This window comes from Pseudophryne corroboree, chromosome 6 (assembly GCF_028390025.1).
Source record: "Pseudophryne corroboree isolate aPseCor3 chromosome 6, aPseCor3.hap2, whole genome shotgun sequence".
In the NCBI taxonomy this organism is placed as follows: domain Eukaryota; kingdom Metazoa; phylum Chordata; class Amphibia; order Anura; family Myobatrachidae; genus Pseudophryne; species Pseudophryne corroboree.
This window is the reverse complement of record NC_086449.1, coordinates 441,716,310-441,736,376: the sequence shown is the minus strand read 5'-3', so window position 1 is coordinate 441,736,376 and position 20,067 is coordinate 441,716,310. Positions and strand designations below refer to the sequence as shown.

The following is a 20,067-nucleotide window of genomic DNA, read 5'->3' as shown; positions in this document are numbered from 1 at the left end:
CAACCCCAGGGGGTTCCTCCCAAAATTTTCTACCTTCAGCAACAAATGGGAAAGTGCGCAAATCTTTTTGGAATTTTTTGTCTGGATTTTCCCAGGCCAGTTTGAATAGGTCATCTAACTCTGTAGAATCAGGGAAAGAGACATTAGGCATGTTTTGTATAAAGAAAAACGACTGCTGTGACGCAGCGTCCTCTAGAGGGAGCTTTAACACGTCCCACATAGCCAGAATTAGGGGTTCAATACCCTGAGCAGAATCGGGATCCCCACTAACGGGATCCAAGTCATCCGCATCCTCCTGTATATCATCATCTGTATCAGAGAGTAGAGCAGGTAACCCACGCTTCTGTGGACCTGCATATGAGGGGGGGGGGGGGGGGGGGCTGTGCTGTATCTGCCCTAGCAGCTAAATCTGCAACAGCTTGTTGTAGTAGCTGAGTCTTCTGTACATTAGCAGTGAGCTGGGATGAAATATCTGACATCATAGTTTTAAGAGACCCTAACCAGTGGGGATCTGGACCCTCTCCCCCAGCCCTTTCACTGATTTGTGAAGATTGGCTGCACTTTTCACAGTAATCAGAATCAGTATATAATGGAGATAATCTGGTGTGGCATACACTGCACAGCTTGTGTTTACCCATGTTTCACAGTAAGCACAATAACATACACTATACACACAGACCGTTATATTGTAAGCCTGTCCTACTGTATGTGAGAGGAGACACAGAGAGAAGGATACTAGCACACCCGTAGCTGTACAGCCCCAGTGAGGCTGTCAGCTCACTATATTACAGAAAACACTAACAAATCCTGTTTTAAAGGGACCCAGATAGTGTACACAAGCGGCTCTCCACCTTTGCTACACCCTGCACCAGGTATCCAGCGTGGCAGAGGAGTCAGGAAGCACTGTGTGTGCTGAGAATGGCTGCAGTAAGCAGAGGAAGGCGCCAAAACGCCTCAGGTCCCGCTCTGATGTAGCTCTGCCCCCTCCAATGGCGCCGGAGTTACACTGATACTGGCAAAAGTCTCCATATAGCTTATAGATTAAAAATAGGATTTTGGTCACCTACTGGTAAATCTTTTTCTCGTAGTCCGTAGAGGATGCTGGGGTCCATATTAGTACCATGGGGTAGAGACGGGTCCACCAGGAGCCATTGGCACTTTAAGAGTTTAATAGTGTGGGCTGGCTCCTCCCTCTATGCCCCTCCTACCAGACTCAGTCTAGAAACTGTGCCCGAGGAGACGACATACTTCGAGAGAAGGAATTACACAGATAGTGGCGAGATTTATACCAGCTCACACAAACATGAAAATCCGGCCAACATGCCGGAACAACTCAGCAACAGCTGAAACCGTAAATAACGCAGAACTTACCTAGGAACCAGGTAACACTGAACTATAAAACCAATGCAGGAAACGAAGCGCTGGGCGGGCGCCCAGCATCCCCTACGGACTACGAGAAAAGGATTTACCGGTAGGTAACCAAAATCCTACTTTCCTAGAGGATGCTGGGGTCCATATTAGTACCATGGGGATGTACCAAAGCTCCCAGTACGGGAGGCAGAGCGCGGAGGCTCCTGCAACACTGCCTGACCAAACTTGAGGTCCTCAGAGGCCAAAGTATCGAACTTGTAAAACTTGGCAAACGTGTTCGACCCAGACCAAGTAGCTGCTTGGCAGAGTTGTATCGCCGAGACACCCCGGGGAGCCGCCCAGGAAGAACCCACTTTATGAGTAGAGTGGGCCTTTACAGATTTCGGACGCGACAATCCTGCCGTGAAATAAGCATGCTGGATACTGAACCTGATCCAGCGTGAAATCGACTGCTTAGAAGCAGGACATCCAATTTTCTTTGGATCATAGAGGACAAACAGAGAGTCACTTTTCCTATGACGAGCCGTCCTCTTCACATAAATCTTCAAAGTCCTCACTACATCCAAGTCCTTTGAAGTAATTGAGGAGTCAGTAGCCACTGGCACCACAATAGGCTGGTTGATGTGGAAAGCCGACACAATCTTAGGTAGGAACTGTGGACGAGTCCTAAGTTCTGCCCTGTCTTCATGGAAGATCAGATAGGGTCTTTAACAAGATAAAGCCTCCAATTCCGACACGCGTCGCGAAGAAGCCAAGGCCAACTAGGTGACCGCCTTCCACGTGAGAAACTTGAGATCAGCCTCCTGTAGAGGCTCAAACCAAGCAGATTGTAGGAACTGCAACACCACATCCAGATCCCATGGAGCCGTAGGTGCCACAAAGGGAGGCTGGATGTGCAGAACCCCTTTCAAAAAGGTCTGAACCTCCGGAAGAACAGCCAATTGTTTTTGGAAGAAGATGGACAAAGCAGAGATCTGGACCTTGATGGAGACCAGTCTCAGCCCCATATCCACCCCTGCCTGCAGAAAAAGGAGAAAACGACCATGTTGAAACTCCACCGCCGGAAACTTCTTGGCCTCACACAAAGAAACATATTTCTTCCAAATGTGATGGTAATGCTTAGACGTTACCCCCTTCCTGGCCTGTATCAGGGTAGGAATGACCTCATTCGGGATACCCTTCCGAGCTAAGATCTGGCGTTCAACCGCCATGCCGTCAAACGAAGCCGCGGTAAGTCTTGATAAGCGAACGGCCCCTGCAGAAGCAGATCCTCCCGAAGAGGTAAAGGCCGTGGATCTTCCAGCAGAAGATCCAGCAGGTCCGCGTACCAAGCCCTCCTTGGCCAGTCCGGAGCAATGAGGATTGCCAGAACCTTCGTTCTTCTCACGAGTTGAAGAACCCTTGGTATCAGAGGAAGTGGAGGGAACACATACACTGACCTGAACACCCAAGGTGTTACCAGTGCGTCCACCGCCACTGCCTGTGGGCCTCTTGACCTGGAACAGTACCTCCGTAGCTTCTTGTTGAGGCGGGAGGCCATCATGTCTATGTGAGGAACCCCCCACCAACCGGTTACCTCCTCGAACACCTCCAGATGGAGGCCTCACTCCCCTGGATGGAGATCGTGTCTGCTGAGGAAGTCTGCTTCCCAGTTGTCTACGCCCGGAATGAAGATTGCCGACATCGCCACCGCGTGCCTGTCTGCCCAGATGAGGATCTTTGACACCTCTGCCATAGCAGCTCTGCTCTTCGTTCCGCCTTGTCGGTTTATGTAGGCCACTGTGGTCACGTTGTCCGACTGCACCTGAACAGCCCGATCCTGTAGAAGGTGTGCTGCTTGTAAAAGGGTGTTGTAAACGGCCCTGAGTTCCAGGATGTTTATTGGGAGAAGTGACTCTTGATCCGACCATCGTCCTTGAAAGGTTTCCCCCAGAGCGACCGCTCCCAACCTCTTACACTTGCATCTGTGGTCAAAAGGATCCAGTCTTGTATCCCGAACCTTCGCCCTTCCAGAAGGTGTGGAAGTTGCAGCCACCAGAGGAGTGAAATCCTGGCTTTCGGAGACAGGCGTATACTCTTGTGCATGTGTAGGTGAGAGCCCGACCACTGGTCCAAGAGGTCCAGTTGAAAAGGTTAAGCATGAAACCTGCCATACTGCAGAGCCTCGTAGGCGTCAACCATCTTCCCCAGAAGGCGTATGCATTGATGAACCGATACCCGGGTAGGCCGTAGGACATCCCGGACCATTGTTTGAATCACCAACGCTTTCTCCGCCGGGAGAAATACCCTCTGCACTTCCGTGTCGAGGATCATTCCCAGGAAAGACAGCCGCCTTGTTGGCTCCAGATGAGACTTTGGAAGATTCAGGATCCAACCGCGCTTCCTGAGCAGCTGTGTCGTGAGTGCGATGGACCGCAACATTCTCTCCCTGGATGATGCCTTGATCAGGAGATCGTCCAGATATGGAATTATGTTCACCCCCTGTTTGCGGAGGAGAACCATCATCTTTGTCATCACCTTGGTGGTGTTGAGAGGCCAAACGGCAGCGCCTAGAACTGATAGTGATCGTCCATCAGCGCAAACCTGAGATAAGCTTGATGCGGCGCCCAAATTGGAATGTGTAGGTATGCATCCTTGAAGTCCAGGGACACCAGGAACTCCCCCTCCGACAGCCCTGAAATGACAGCTCTCAGAGATTCCATCTTGAATTTGAACTCCTTGAGATAAGGGTTCAAAGATTTTAAATTTAGAATAGGCCGTTCCGAACCATCCGGTTTCGGTACCACAAAAAGGTTCGAATAATAACCTTTGTTCCGTTGCTGAAGAGGCACCTGAACAATTACCTCTGACACCACCAATTTCCTGATGGCCTCCAGAAGAATTGTCCTGTCCGCCAGCAGAGCTGGTAAGCCTGACTTGAAGAATTGGTGAGGTGGGGGCACTTGAAACTCCAGTTTGTATCCCCTGGACACTATATCCAGAACCCAGAGGTCCAGACCCGACGACACCCAGACGTGGCTGAACTGCCTGAGTCTCGCCCCCACCTGACCTTCCTCCAGGCCTAGCTGTCCACCGTCATGTGGAGGGCTTAGGGGTATCAGAAGCGGGCTTCTGGGTCTGGGAACCTGCGGGAGCGGGTTTCTTTCCTTTGGCACGACCACCTCTGAAGAAGGTGTTCGAAGGCTTATTCTTTCTAGGCCTCACGGCCCGAAAGGACAGTGACGTGTTAGATGAAAAGGGCTTCTTCGTAGCCGGTGCAGCTGAGGGGAGAAAAGGAGACTTACCCGCAGTAGCCGTGGCAATCCACACATCCAGCGCCTCCCCAAATAGAGCCTGACCTTTGTACGGAAGGCCTTCCACACACTTCCTAGATTCCGCGTCCGCAGACCAGTTGCACAGCCAGAGACCTCTGCGAGCCGAGACTGACATGGAGGAGATTCCCCCAGCCATGGAACCCAGGTCCTTCATGGAATCCACCAGGAACCCTGCTGAATCCTGAATATTACGCAAAAACAAATCAACGTCACCTTTGTCCAGCGTAGACAATTCCTCCTGTAGAGTGATCGACCACCTGGCAATAGCTTTAGCAATCCAAGCACAGGCTATAGTAGGCCGCAATATAGCCCCCGAAGCCGTGTAAATGGATTTCAGCGTAGCATCCACCTTGCGATCTGCCGAGTCCTTTAACGCCGTAGAACCCGGGACCGGTAAAACTACCTGTTTGGACAGCCTGGATACAGAGGCGTCGACTATTGGCGGGGACTCCCACCTCTTCCTATCTTCCTCTGGGAAGGGAAAAGCCAACAACACCCTCTTGGGAATCTGGAATTTATTTTCCGGAGTTTCCCCATGCCTTTTTAAAGATAGCATTCAATTCTTTGGATGCCGGGAAGGTGAGGGAGGACTTCTTATTATCTATGAAGAAGGCCTCCTCCACCTGTTCCGGAGCTGTGTCTGACATGTGTAAAACAGCCTCAATCATCAACTGCACCCCCTTGGCAAGTGATGCCGTCCCCCGCAACACAACCCCATCACCGTCTGCAGCGTCAGAGTCGGTGTCCATGTCATCCTGCATAATTGCAAGCGCACGTTTATGAGAATGTACCGCCGGGGACCCCGAGGAGGCAGAATCAGACCATACCACCATAGAGGACAGGAGGACCTGAGTGGCGTGCTCAGTCCTAGCAACTCTATCAGACATCTGGGAAATAGTCCCCCTCAGAGAGACTAACCATTCTGGCTATCTAGCTGGGATCTGCGCTAAAACTGTGCAATCCTGATTACATGGTATGGAGTCCTCCTAGGAGGACAAATCCTCTGCAGCATATGACACATTGTCCCTAGACATGTTAACACACACACACAACACCCCACCCCACAAACACACAGGGTATTATGTAGGCAGAGTTTCCCCCCCCAAGAAAGGTAGAGAGACACATAGATTGGAGCCTACCCACACACAGCGCAAAGGGAGTCCCTTCCCCGCGCTGACTGTGTCCCTTAATAGTTGACACAGCCTATTATGCAGCCTCCCCTCCCTTCTACAGCCCCCTGGTACTGTATAGACTGCTGGAGAAAGCTCTGGAGGGACCTGGATCCAGTGGATAGCAACTGCAGGCAGAGAAAATGGCGCTGAACGCTGCTGGGTTCGCTCTGAGAAGCTCCGCCCCCTTCAATGGCATCGGCTTCCCGCTCTCAAGAAGATTATACTGGCCTGGAGGATTTGGCTGACCTGGATCCGCAGACCGCGACATGCAGGAAACGACCAGTGCAGGGTCCGGGGCTGGCCCAGGGCGCTCCCCCCCCAGCGCCGCACCAAGGTACCGCTGAGCCTTCCAGGAGCACGGTTAAGACCGCGCTCCTAACCATCTAGCCGCCCACTTCACACTGTCCCCCCGCTTGCAAGGGGGGACAGTGACTCACTCGCCATCTTCAGCTCCTGAGGGGGTGGCGGCCGGCTGCCGGGGACAGCGTTCCCCTGCGGCGGGGCGCGATCGGACCCCTCTGGAGCTAGTGCTCAGTCAGCGGGAGCAGTGGCTCAAGACCCCGCGGGGTGGACACTGCTCCCCCCCCTCAGTCCCACGCTGCAGGGAGGCTGTCGCCAACAGCCTCCCCGTAAAATAAAAAAACTGAAAAGGAAGAAATAAACTCTTTTACTAAGAGAACTCTGTAGAGCTCCCATAGCTGTGACCGTCTCCTCCGGGCACATTTTCTAAACTGAGTCTGGTAGGAGGGGCATAGAGGGAGGAGCCAGCCCACACTATTAAACTCAAAGTGCCAATGGCTCCTGGTGGACCAGTCTATACCCCATGGTACTAATATAGGACGTTAGAGAAATATAGCTTAAAAACATCACAACAAGTGCTAGTCAAAGCCTTTTTGTGCCAGTCTACACGGCGGATCTTAGCGGGACCCCCCCAGGAGAATCCCGTACGCCGCGCCCGTAGTCGGCCGCACTGTGAACCGGGGGTACCCCTAGCGGGGCCCCCGGTGTGTACTCACCATCACTGTCACCTTCAGGCAGCGTTAGGGGTGTGCTGCGGCTGTGACAGCCAAGGCACAGTGCCCCGCTGAACAACAACCCCTTAGGACGGTGGTCCTGCAGCGGGGAAAAGGCTCTGAGCCTCGTAAGGCCGGTGACCGTCCCCTCCTCCCTAACTCCCACGGTGCAGGTATGCTGTTGCCCAATCAGCATACCGAAAATAACAAACAGAAAAAAGAAATTGAAGAAAACTCTCTGGAGCTCAGAGATGTGCATCCTCTCCTGAGGGGACTTTTTTCTAAATGCCTGTGGGAGGGGGCATAGAGGGGAGAAGCCAGCACACCCAGTTGAAGAAATTTAAAGTGCACCAGCTCCTTTGGACCCCGTCTATACCCATCGTACTAGATTCCCCAATATCCTTTATGGATGCTAGGTGAAATGGACTCCTACCAATTAGGCATGAGACACTAAGCCTCAATATGCACATTAGTATTAAGATGGTAACCCGGGCAAAGTACCAGCGGTCGGCAACCTCAGCATTCATCACGCACTCTGGTATTGTCTCCTAACACTCCTCCAACATGTTTCGTCCCCCTTCAGGCCTTTGTCAAGGCCTCGAGGGTGCTGAAACATATTAAGGATAAGTGTCTCACGCCTTATTGAAAGAAGTCCACTTCACCTGTATATGAATACCACAAATGTTTTTACTCCTGCACTGATTATTCAGTAAAGCAGTATTACACGGTTTGCCTTTAAAACTCCCAGAAACACATTCAGGACAAAAGCTAAAAGGCAAAGAGGTTTATATATAAAACCGGTTGTTGTGAATATTGCTACAGGAGGGTATCTGGCATAAAAGGAATACAGAATGCATTTTCAAGTACTTTTTATATTTTATTTTACAGAACCTTGTTGAACTCTCTGAGAATATTGACAATTATTATTTTAAAAGATATGAGATCCTCATTTACTCATAGTTGCATTAGATTAGTGATTCCTTAATATAATTTTCCATTTGTGAAGGCAATAAACTGGAATTTTTGTATTTATGTTGACTTCTCTACATTGAGTTCAATGTGAGTCACTGGAAGACTACAGTCCATAATGTGGAGACTTGCTACACGTGCAGCACAAAAAAAAACCCAAGACAAAACAAAAAAAATACAAAAAAACCACAGCAAACTCTGTCCACAAAATGGCCTTGTATGCAACTCTGCATTAGCCCCAAAGAATGGAAAGCGCCCAGTGTCCCTCCTTGGACTTAGAAAAGGATTTTTTTTCTGCCCCCACAAATGTATATTTATACTACGGCATCATTTGTTAAACACCAATTCTATAAGTAGACTCAAGAAATGAATTAGACATCTTCCAACAAAACAAGGAAATACAGCTACTGCATTAAAAAACAGTTTCTGTAAAATGTTCGGGTTATCTATGGGGGACAGTGTAAAGGAGTCCCAAAGGAATAATCCGCTCAAAAGTAGCGATGAAATGTGGCCTTGTATTTTCCACAGGCTGTCCTGCCCCAGTATGACCCTTGTGCATTACTCAGAAATAAACCTAGCAATGGTCTGTGTAGAGAAGAAGCTGACAAACCTCTTGCTGACATTGGCACGGAGCAGCACGTTATCTATACTGCACAATTCCTTGTCACCAGTTTTATTCATCAACACCTATCTGCTCAGGATGTAGATAGCAGTAATGCACAGAAAGTTTTACATTGATTTACCTGGTCAGAATCTTCATTCAGTTATTAAGTTATACTTACTGTACACACATGAAACCTGTTACCATAGCAATTATTCTGTTAATGTCAAACATGGAAAAGAGTGTAATGAAAGAAATTACTACGTCCACCTCCCCTCTCCTACAAGCCCTTCACTGGCTCCCCTTCCCTTTCAGAATCCATTTCAAGCTTCTCACACTCACTTACAAAGCACTCACCCACTCCTCTCCCATCTACATCTCTGACCTTATCTCCCTTTACACTCCCACCCGTCCTCTTCTCTCTGATAATGCACGACGACTTTCCTGCCTACTGATTACTTCCTCCCACTCCTACCTCCAAGATTTTTCACGTGCTGCACCACTTCTCTGGAATTCCCTACCTCTCCCACTCAGACTCAGACTCTCCACCTCTCTACAAAACTTCAAATGGGCTCTCAATACCAACTTCTTCACCAAACCCAGCCAAATTTCATCCTAACCCTCTGTTCCACACTCTCTATATACCCCATCTGTGTCACCCCTGTCTGTCTACCCCTCCCCTTTGTAAGCTCTCACGAGCAGGGCCCTCTTCCCTCATGTGCTTATCCTTTTTGTTACTTTAATAATCTTCAACTGCACCAAATCCCGCAGTCTTCTGACACCTGATACTTATTCCAGTGTCATCTGCTGATGTAGCTATGTTAATTTACCCTGTATTTGTCCTATATTGTCTTCAACTGTAAGTCACTGTTTTCCTGTTTTGATTATTTATTTGTTTATGTACTCTGTAATTGGGCGCTGCGGAACCCTTGTGGCGCTGTATAAATAAAAGATAATAATAATAATAATAATAATAAAAAATAATGTAACCCATGCATTCTTGCTGGTTTTTGTGTACAATGTATGAGAAGAAGTTATAAAGGTGTCCCTATTTTCCCATATAAAGTGTTATAAATGAGACAGCGACTGTTCGACACCTCCAAGGACAATGGTAGAAGCAGTTCCCATCACCACTGCAATCCTGTATTAAGCGGATTTACAAACATATGCTAATGCCACAACCACTGTTACTGTTTGTAAATTAGCATTTTATCCTTTGTCAGGCATCCTGAGGTAAACATTTCCATATTCAGATCAAAAGTTATTTATAATTTTTATATGAAGTTATCACCTTAAAAAAAAATAGGATTTTAGTACCTACCGGTAAATCATACTCGCCTACCTGACCCTCTCCATGAGGGAGATAATGCTCTGTTCCTGGACTTTCATGGTAATGTATGATTGCCATCACCTGTGGTGAGCTAGTTAATTGATAAGAAAGATGTTTCCCCACAGGTGATGGCAATCATACATTACCAGGAAAGTCCAGGAACAGAGCATTTTCTCCCTCATGGAGAGGGTCAGGTAGGCAAGTATGGGGTAAATCCTTTTCTCGTAGTCCATAAGGGATACTGGGTATCACTTAGTACGATGGGGTATAGATGGGGTCCAAAGGAGCCGGTGCACTTTAAATTTCTTCCACTGGGTGTGCTGGCTCCTCCCCTCTATGCCCCCTCCTACAGCCAGTCTAGGTAAAACTGTGCCCGAGAGAATGAACATACTTGAGGGAAGGAACATAACAATAACGAGTGGTGAGATTCATACGCCAGCACTCCACAATATAAACCAACCAGCAACGGCTGGTAACAAAACAGCAACATCTGAACAGGTACACTTTTGTAGTATAAAAACCTGCAGACAAGGCCACGCACTGAGGCGGGCCCCCAGCATCACTTATGGAGTACGAAAAAAGGATTTACCGGTAGGTACTAAAATCCTATTTTCTCTAGCATCCATAAGGGATACTGGGAAAGCTTCCAGAACGAGCGGGAATGTGCGTAGACGTCTGCAGCACTGCCTGCCCAAACTGGGTATCCTCTTTGGCTAGGGTATCAAACTTGTAGAGCTTCACAAAGGTGTTCTTCCTCGACATGGTAGCAGCTTGGAATAATTGCAAGGCCGAGACTCCACGGGCAGCCGCCCAGGAAGACACAACCGATCTTGTAGAGTGGGCCTTCAGAGACTGAGGAACAGGTAAGACTGCCGACACATAGGCCTGTTGGATAGCAAGCCTAATCTAATGAGCAATGGACTGCTTAGAATCAGGACACCCCTTTTTCTGTGCATCATAGAGCACAAACAAGGAATCAGTCTTTCTGATCCGAGCCGTCCTCTTGACATAGATCTTCAAGGCTCGCACAGCATCCAATGCCTCCGGAGGAACAGAAGCGCCAGAACTAGACGGAATCACAATAGGTTGGTTTAAATGGAATGCAGAGACAATTTTTTTTTCGGCAGGAACTGCCGCCTAGTCTTGAGCTCTGTTCTGTCTCCATAAAAGACAAAGTAAGGACTTTTACATGATAAGCCCCCCAATTCTGAGACAAGCCTAGCAGAAGCCAGAGCAAGCTACATTACAGTTTTCCACATAAGGTACTTGTCTTTCACCGTCATCAACAGTTCAAACCAGGACGACTGTAGAAACTTCAATACCACATCCATATCCCAGGGTGCCGTTGGTGGCACAGGCTGTATGTAAAGTACCCCTTGCAAGAAAGTCTGAACTTCTGGCAACACTGCCAACTTCTTCTGGAAGAAAACAGAGAGGGACGAAATCTGAACCTTAAGGGAGCATAGACGCAGGCCCATATCCACTCAAAAACGCAAAAAGCGTCCCAGGTGAAAATCCGCATCAGGATTTTTGCACCAAGAGACATATCTCCTCCAGATATTATGGTAGTGCTTTGAAGTCACGGGCTTCCTGGCCTTAACCATGGTTGCAATAACCTTCTTGGAAAGGCACTTGTGAGCTAGGATGTTCCACTCAACCTCCAAGTCGTCAAACGAAGTGGCCGTAAGTCCAGGTAGACGAACAGTCCTTACTGCAGAATATCTTTTCTCACAGGCAAATGCCAAGGGTCTGCGACGGAAAAGTCCAGAAGATCCGCGTACCACGCCCTCCGAGGCCAATCCGGGGCAATCAGAATTGCCTGGACACCCCGATTCCTGATTTGCTTTAGCACCCACGGGAGTAAAGGAATCGGAGGAAACAGGTAGACTAGCCGGTAAGGACAGGGGGACGTCAGTGCATCTATTGCCCACGCCTGAAGGTCCCTGGTTCTTGAGCAATACCAGCGAAGCTTCTTGTTGAGTCGAGAAGCCATCATGTCTATCTGTGGGCAGCACCACAGGTCGATGATCTGTTTAAACGCCTGTTGGTGGAGACCCCACTCTCCCGGGTGGAGATCGTGATGACTCGGGAAGGCCGCTTCCCAGTTGTCCACCGCCGGAATGAAGATGGCGGACATTGCTCTTGCGTTTCTTTCTGCCCAGGGGAGTATCTTTGACACTTCTCACATGCAGGCTCTGATTTTTGTCCCTCCTTGTCGATTTATGTAAGCCACCACCGTGGCGTTGTCCGACTGAACTTGGATCGCCCGATCTCTGAGCAGAGGAGAGGCCTGAAGCAGAGCATTGTAGATCACCCGAAGTTCCAGAATGTTGACTGGAAATAGGGCTTCGTGGGCTGACCATCTGCCCTGGAACTGAGCCCCTTGGATGACAGCTCCCCATCCTCTCAGACTCGCGTCCATCGTGAGGAGGAACCAATCCTGAATCCCGAAACTGCGACCTTCCAGCAGGTTTGAGGACTGTAGCCACCACAGGAGGGAAATCTCATACATCTGAAGACGTGATCCGGACCACTTGCTTAGGATATCCAATTAAAATGTTCTGGCATGGAATCTGCCGTACTGGATCGCCTCGTATGAGGCTACAATCTTTCCCAACAGTCAGATGCAAAGATGGATGGATATCAGATTTGGCCTCAGAACCGCATGGACCATCTCCTGGAGCGTCCTTGCCTTGTCCTCTGGGAGGAATACCTTCTGAGCCCCTGTATCCAGAATCATCCCCAGAAACAGGAGCCGCTGAGTAGGCTCCAGGTGTGACTTCTGCAAATTGAGAATCCACCCACGATGTGACAGAAGCTGAATAGTGCGGTTGATACTGGCGAATAGAAGCTCTCTGGATCTCGCCTTTATCAAGAGATCGTCCAGGTAAGGAACAACGTTGAACCCCTGGACTCGGAGCTGGAACATCATTTCCGCCATCACCTTCATGTAGACCCTTGGGAGCCATGGACAGTCCGAAAGGCAGAGCCTGGAACTGGTAGTGGTCGTTCAGCAGGGCAAACCACAGGTAAGCCTGGTGAGGTGGCCAAATCGGGATATGGAGAAAAACATCCTTTATATCCAGCAAAACCAGAACCTCTTGTTGTTCCAGTCCTGAAATCACTGCGCGCAAGGATTCCATCTTGAACTTGAAGACCTTTACTATTTGGGTACGTATAACCCATTGGCTGCTACCTAACACCAGCAGGGTTTTTAAACCCCACACACAGCATCGACCATGAGATCCCAGAAGTGAACAAGCCCAACGGGCGAAACGCGTTTTCCACGGACTACAGCATGGGACCTGTCCTTGGAGGATCCTTTATTATCACCTATCTCCTGACCCTGACATTTTGAGTATCACTTTTCTATCTGCAATTTTCCATCTGTAATTTAAGTTTGAATTTCCATTTTTATAGGTGCCTTTTTTTGCATTGGGCATATTTATTGCACATTAAGCAGTTGTGATTTTCTGTGCACATTTCAGCATTGTAATCCTACATATCGCAGGCCAGTATTATTGGCATATGTGCTCATTATATTTGGCACACTATTCAATACTGCATGTTATGTATTTGAGATTTTTTCCGCATATTAATAATCCTATAGATTGCAGACCAATACCACTGCAATAGGTGCCTTTTTCCTTTGGCACACCAATTAACACTGCAAGCCAAGTATTTTGGATTTTCTGTGCACAATATAGCCCGATAACCCTATAGATTGCAGGCTATACCTATTCTTCACACATTGTTTTATTTCCTTTGTATACAGTGTGTTATACCTTTTAGGTTGTTTTTTCAAAGTAATGATGCTTTGCTTTGCACAAAAAGGAATATATATGTGAATTATATTTACATGTACTAATTTACCTGACGCTGCATACCTTGTGACGTGGTCTCCCGCTAGGGTTAGCGACCACCAGTCCAATTCTAAAAGTGTTAATATCTTTCTTCCCTTCACCACTTACTATTTTCCGTAGACTCTCATCCACGTTCCAGGGTGCACCTTGCCACTAAGTGACAATTGTTTCACCCCGCCTAAAGTGGAAAGCAGATCTACACACTACATGGCTTTATCTTTCTAAATCTTTACTCTACCATCTTTATATAGGTGCACTCTCATTGGTAGATAGCCTATCTACTATCATACCACGCTGCTAATGCCCGATCTCGTCTGATCTTGGAAGCTAAACAGCGTTGGGCCGGGTCAGTACCTTGAGAGGAGACTCCCTGGGAATACCTGGAGTTGTAGAGTAGGGACTATTCCCCTTCCTCTGAAGGGTGGACACCAACAGCAGTATCACCACTATTTGTTCTTTCAAAACTTTCTTTACTTTTTTCCGCGTTCAGGTCATGTCAACACAGATATCTCTAATTTGCGTAACATGGAATAACAGGTGAATAATAAATTGCTTAGTATTAACCTGATTTCAGTGGTTTTCTAAGACACATTATTTGACCTCCTACATCATTGACCTCCTTGGTCGGTCTCATTAATACAGATTATCTGTACTGGTCAGGAGAAACGGGTGTTAGACTATTAGGTGTCTGCAGCCTTTCTAATCCTTCTCGTGATTAACAGACCAGAACAATTTTACATTTTCTCATGTCTTTCTTATGTTTACACCTTTCCTTAGATCATAGAGGGGTAATTTTTTAATTTTTGATCAATAAATACAAATTTTAACATTTTTCACTAATAACTGAAGAATATTTTCTTCTTTCTTCAAGAGTGCGCCCACACAAGAGCTTTCTCTCTCTCCCCTTGTTAGTACTTGTACTTTCTAGCTCTGGGCGCACCACCAATAGGGGCTTAAATTGAAAGGTTTAAATTTCCTTTCCAGTATTACAATTGTCCATTTGTTGGTTTCTTATAATCCTTGCAATTTATTGTATACCGGTGCACGGTCGCTCTCTTTGTTCGACCTTTAGGTAAGGGTTCAAGGATTTTAGATTCAACATGGGCCTTACCAAACCGTCCGGTTTTGGAACCACAAACAGGGTGGAGTAGTAGCCCTCCCTGCTGTAGCAGTGGCACAGGAACAATGACTTGGGACTGGACCATCTTCTGGATGGCCTGTTGCAGTGTAATTCGAGTATCCTCCAAAGCTGGTAAAGCCTGATTTGAAAAATCGGTGGGGAGGAGCACTGTCGAACTCCAGCTTGTAGCCCTGAGAAATTAGCTCTCTTACCCAGGTATCCTGGCAGGAGCTGTCCCAGATGCGGCTGAAGTGATGCAACCGAGCTCCCACCTCGTCATGCTGAGGTCTTGGAGGAAGCTGAACCGGTATCCTGTTCCTGGGAACCCGCAGCCGCTGGTTTTCTAAGCTTACCTCTGGTGCCTCGTGCAGCGTTGGAAGCGCATCTGGCTCTAGAACGAAACATAGCAGTCCGAAAGGACTGAGTAGATGGCTCTGGGTAGGAGCGCCTAGTCGGCGAGGGCCCCAGAGGGGAGAAACGTGTATTTTCCTGCAGTAGCTTTTGAAATGCCAAAGCAGTAGTCCTAGCATTGATAGCGCCTATCTCTTTAATAGAGTCGCACAGGATCGTGCCGTGTCATGAATGTGCTTGACCAGAGTAACCATACATCAGAGACATATCCCCCGTGAGGCCTTCCTGAACCTGGCCCGCCCAGGTGTGAATGGCATGTGTCATCCAGCAATCCGCTAGCACAGGTCTTTGTGATACACCAGCTGCTGTGTAAATGGACTTGAGCGTAGTCTCAGTCTTTCTATCCCAAGGGTCCTTCAAGGCCAAGGATCCAGGGACCAGTAACACCACTTTTTTAGAGAGACGGGAGACAGAAACATCTACCACAGGGGGGTCTTCACAGTTTTTCCTACCTTCTGGAGAAAATGGGAAAGTGTTAAGGAAGCGCTTAGTCACCTGGAATTTTTTGTCAGGATTTTTCCAGGCTAACTTAAACAAGTCATCTAATTCCTTAGAATCAAGTAAAGTGATGCTAGCCTTTTTCTGTGCTGCGAAGAACGACTGCTGTGCTGCATCGTCTTCCAGTGGGATTTTTAACACATCCCTGATAGCAATTATGACGGACTCAATCCCCTGTGCAGGAGATGAATCCTCAGTAATAGGATCCAGTTCTTCACCCCCCTCCTGTCCTTCTTCATCAGATTCTGAGAATAAATCAGGGAGCCCACGCTTATGCGGCCCTGACCTAGGGAGGGAGGGTCTGTCTGTCATCTGCCCTTGCTGCCAGGTCTGCTACAGCCTGCTGCAGCTGCTGTGTCTTTTGACTATTTGCAGTGAGGTGAGACGACATGTCTGCCATCATGGTTTCTCTAACGTCCTAAGTGGATGCTGGGGACTCCGTAAGGACCATGGGGATTAGCGGCTCCGCAGGAGACTGGGCACAACTAAAGAAAGCTTTAGGACTACCTGGTGTGCACTGGCTCCTCCCACTAAGACCCTCCTCCAGACCTCAGTTAGATTCTTGTGCCCGGCTGAGCTGGATGCACACTAGGGGCTCTCCTGAGCTCCTAGAAAGAAAGTATATTTTAGGTTTTTTATTTTACAGTGAGATCTGCTGGCAACAGACTCACTGCAGCGAGGGACTAAGGGGAGAAGAAGCGAACCTACCTAACTGGTGGTAGCTTGGGCTTCTTAGGCTACTGGACACCATTAGCTCCAGAGGGATCGACCGTATGGAACCGGCCATTGATGTTCGGTCCCGGAGCCGCGCCGCCGGCCCCCTTACAGAGCCAGAAGCAAGAAGAGTCCGGAAAATCGGCGGCAGAAGACATCAGTCTTCACCAATGTAGCGCACAGCACTGCAGCTGTGCGCCATTGCTCCTCATACACACTTCACACTCCGGTCACTGAGGGTGCAGGGCGCTGGGGGGGGGGGTGGGGGGGGGGGGGGCCCTGAGCAGCAATAAAAACACCTTGGCTGGCAAATATATCACAATATATAGCCTCAGAGGCTATATATGTGATAAATACCCCTGCCAGAATCCATAAAAAAGCGGGAGAAAAGTCCGCGAAAAAGGGGCGGAGCTATCTCCCTCAGCACACTGGCGCCATTTTCTCTTCACAGTGCAGCTGGAAGACAGCTCCCCAGGCTCTCCCCGGTAGTTTTCAGGCTCAAAGGGTTAAAAAGAGAGGGGGGGCACAAAATTTAGGTGCAATATTGTTTATACAAGCAGCTATTGGGGGAAAAATCACTCAGTTATAGTGTTAATCCCTGCATTATATAGCGCTCTGGTGTGTGCTGGCATACTCTCTCTCTGTCTCCCCAAAGGACTTTGTGGGGTCCTGTCCTCAGTCAGAGCATTCCCTGTGTGTGTGCTGTGTGTCGGTACGGCTGTGTCGACATGTGGGATGAGGAAGGTTACGTGGAGGTGGAGCAGAGGCCGATAAATGGGATGTCGCCCCCTGTGGGGCCGACACCAGAGTGGATGAATAGGTGGAAGGTATTAACCGACAATGTCAACTCCTTACATAGAAGGCTGGATGACGTAAAACAGCGGTGGGACAGCCGGCTTCTCAGCCCGCACCTGCCCAGGCGTCTCAAAGGCCATCAGGGGCTCAAAAAAGCGCCCGTTACCTCAGATGGCAGACACAGATGTCGACACGGAGTCTGACTCCAGTGTCGACGAGGTTGAGACATATACACAATCCACTAGGAACATCCGTTACATGATCTCGGCAATGAAAAATGTGTTACGCATTTCTGACATGAACCCAAGTACCACATAAAAGGGGTTTTATTTTTGGGGAGAAAAAGCAGCCAGTGTTTTGTTCCCCCATCAGATGAATGAATGAAGTGTGTAAAGTAGCGTGGTTCCCCCGATAAGAAACTGGTAATTTCTAAAAAGTTACTGATGACGTACCCTTTACCGCCAGAGGATAGGTCACGTTGGGAGATATCCCTTAGGGTGGATAAGGCACTCACACGTTTGTCAAAAAAGGTGGCACTGCCGTCTTAGGATACGGCCACCTTGAAGGAGCCTGCTGATAAAAAGCAGGAGGCTATCCTGAAGTCTGTATATACACACTCAGGTTATATACTGAGACCTGCAATTGCCTCAGCATAAATAGTGCTGCTGCAGCGTGGTCTGATACCCAGTCAGATAATATTAAAACTCTAAGACAGGGATAATAGTTTGCTAACATAGAGCATATTAAAGACGTCGTCTTAGATATAAAGGATGCACAGAGGGATATTTGCCGGCTGGCATCCAGAATTAATGCAATGTCCATTCTGCCAGGAGGGTATTAGAAACCCGGCAGTGGACAGGTGATGCTGCCTATAAAAGGCACATGGAGATTCTGCCTTATAAGGGTGAGGAATTGTTTGGGGATGGTCTCTGGGACCTCGTATCCACAGCAACAGCTGGGAAGAAATTTTTTTACCTCAGGTTTCCTCACAGCCTAAGAAAGCACTGTATTTTCAGGTACAGTCCTTTCGGCTTCAGAAAAGCAAGCGGGTCAAAGGCGCTTCCTTTCTGCACAGAGACAAGGGAAGAAGGAAAAAGCTGCACCAGCAGCCAGTTCCCAGGATCAAAAATCTTCCCCCGCTTCCTCTGAATCCACCGCATGACGTTGGGGCTCCACAGGTGGAGACAGGTGCGGTAGGGGCGCGTCTCGGGAACTTCAGGGACCAGTGGGCTTACCCACAGGTGGATCCCTAGGTTCTGCAAATAGTATCACAGGGATACAGGCTGGAGTTCGAGGCGACTCCCCATCGCCGTTACCTCACCATCAGCCTTGCCTGCTACCCTCGGAGAAAGGTAGTACTGGCGGAAATTCACAAGCTGTACTTCCAGCAGGTGAAATCAAGGTACCCCTCCTTCAACAAGGCCGGGGTTACTATTCCAAAATGTTGTGGTACCGAAACCAGACGATTCGGTGAGACCCATTCTAAAATTGAATGTCTTGAACACTTATATACGAAGGTTCAAGTTCAAAATGGAATCGCTCAGGGCGATTATTGCAAGCCTGGAGAATTTCTGGGTATCACTGGACATCAAGGATGCTTACCTGCATGTCCCTATTTACCCTCTTCACCAGGAGTACCTCAAAATTGTGGTAAAGGATTGTCATTACCAATTCCAGACGTTGCCGTTGGTCGGTCCCCGGCACAGAGGTATTTACCAAGGTAATGGACGAAATAATTATCCTGTACTTGGACGATCTCCTTGTAAAGGCGAGGTCCAGGGAGCAGTTGTTCGGCGGAGTAGCACTATCTCGGGAAGTGCTACAACAGCACGGCTGGATTCTGAATATTCCAAAGTCGCAGCTGGTTCCTACGACGCGTCTACTGTTCCTGGGTATGGTTCTGGACACAGAACAGGATAAAAAGGGTTTCTCCCGGAGGAGAAGTCCAAGGAGTTGTCGTCTCTAGACAGAGACCTCCTAATACGTATACAGGTGTCGGTGCATCAATGCACGCGAGCCCTGGGAAGGATGGTAGCTTCTTACGAAGAAATTCCATTCGCCAGGTCCCATGCAAGGATTTTCCAGTGGGATCTGTTGGACAAGTGGTCCGGGTCGCATCTTCAGATGCATCGGCGGATAACCCTGTCTCCAAGGGCCAGGGTGTCGCTGTTGTGGTGGCTGCAGAGTGCTCATCTTCTAGGGGGCCGCAGATTCGGCATACAGGACTGGGTCCTGGTGACCACGGATGCCAGCCTTCGAGGCTGGGGGGCAGTCACACAGGGAAGAAACTTCCAAGGCTATGGAAAAGTCAGGAGACTTCCCTACACATAAATATTCTGGAACTAAGGGCCATTTACAATGCCCTAAGTCAGGCTAGACCCCTGCTTCAACACCGGCCGGTGCTGATCCAGTCAGACAACATCACGGCGGTCGCTCATGTAAACCGACAGGGCGGCACAAGAAGCAGGATGGCGATGGCAGAAGCCACAAGGATTCTCCGATGGGCGGAAAATCATGTGTTAGCACTGTCAGCAGTGTTCATTCCCGGAGTGGACAACTGAGAAGCAGACTTTCTCAGAAGACACGACCTCCACCTGGGAGAGTGGGGACTTCATCCAGAAGTTTTCCAAATGATTGTACACCGTTGGGAAAGGCCACAGGTGGACATGATGGCGTCCCGCCTCAACAAAAAGCTACAAAGATATTGCGCCCGGTCAAGGGACTCTCAGGCGATAGCTGTGGACGCTCTGGTAACACCGTGGGTGTACCAGTCGGTGTATGTGTTCCCTTCTCTGCCTCTCTTACCCAGGGTAATGAGAATAATAAGAAGGAGAGGAGTAAGAACTATACTCATTGTTCCGGGTTGGCCAAGAAGAGCTTGGTAACCAGAACTCCA

General features: G+C 48.7%; 1 protein-coding gene and 1 pseudogene across 1 annotated transcript in view; one reads left to right on the top strand and one right to left on the bottom strand.

Moving 5' to 3' along the window:
* TRMU (tRNA mitochondrial 2-thiouridylase) overlaps nt 1-20,067 on the bottom strand; it is a 167,364-nt gene that overhangs the window by 14,059 nt on the left and 133,238 nt on the right. The window lies entirely within an intron of this gene.
* LOC134938984 (5S ribosomal RNA) lies at nt 13,910-14,028 on the top strand (annotated as a pseudogene).